This window comes from Aplysia californica, unplaced genomic scaffold, assembly GCF_000002075.1.
Source record: "Aplysia californica isolate F4 #8 unplaced genomic scaffold, AplCal3.0 scaffold00145, whole genome shotgun sequence".
In the NCBI taxonomy this organism is placed as follows: Eukaryota; Metazoa; Mollusca; class Gastropoda; order Aplysiida; family Aplysiidae; genus Aplysia; species Aplysia californica.
Window position 1 is genome coordinate 46,820 of NW_004797415.1, and position 1,012 is coordinate 47,831.

Below are 1,012 nucleotides of genomic sequence, written 5' to 3' on the forward strand. Positions count from 1 at the left end.
TCTCTCTCTCTCTCTGTCTGTCTGTCTGTCTGTCTGTCTGTCTCTCTTCTCTGTACTTTCCCTTCTCACCGTCATGTAGGGGTGTCGAACCTGTGAGTTTGACGTTCAGGGTGAAATAGATACAACAAAAATGGCAGGGCACAAGAAGCCAACATACTGTGAAATATATGTGAGGCGGGGAGTTATATTATTATAGTGGAGAGTTTTACGGCTCTCGCAACTGCATAAGGTCATATGAGCGCCAGAGGCGGGGAGTTACTTGGCTGGGAAGTTTTAATAGAGGGGTATCTCGTTACCCTTATGGTGTCCTGGATGATTCCAGTCAGTGTTGCTGTTGTCGTTGTTGTAGTTAATATGGGTTGTTTTCATAATGCGTCGTTAGGTTGAATTGTTTTCGTTTGTTTGGGTTTTTCCGCCTTTGGTTTCACTTTTTTCTTCAGGACTTTTTAATTTGTTGACGCGTTCAGATTATTGTTATTAGAGGGTGCGTTGTTTTACTTTTTGTATTGCTTGCTTTGTTTTGGCGAGGGGTTGTTGCTGATTTTCCTTGAAATGTGTTTGCTTTTTGTTGGTTGTACTTGTTGAGGGTATGGGGGTTGGGGATTGGAGGGGTCCTTCATTTTTGAGACGATAAAATAGAAGAAACGAGAGGAATGGGAAATAATATGCTCATGTGAGTGAGTAAAAGGTGCACCCAATCACTTTGATCGGGATTTATTGCACGGTATTATTTGGAAAAGTGGACGGCAGTAAGAGGATAATAAAAGGTTGGAAAGCAGCTTTAAGTCCTATCGACAAACTGACAGAGAAAGCTTAACTAAGAGGGAGGGGATATTTATACATGTATACTGAATGGCCTCTGTGTTGAGATTTTGTTTTTGCTTCGACCTGCTCTTTTCCTTGCTACACATATTCACTTGTTCGTTGTTCCTATTAAAAACTCGCCAACATCACCTTCAATGCCTCCCTCTCCCTCTTTCCCCAGTTTATTTTTGGTTGTTTTAATTTTTTT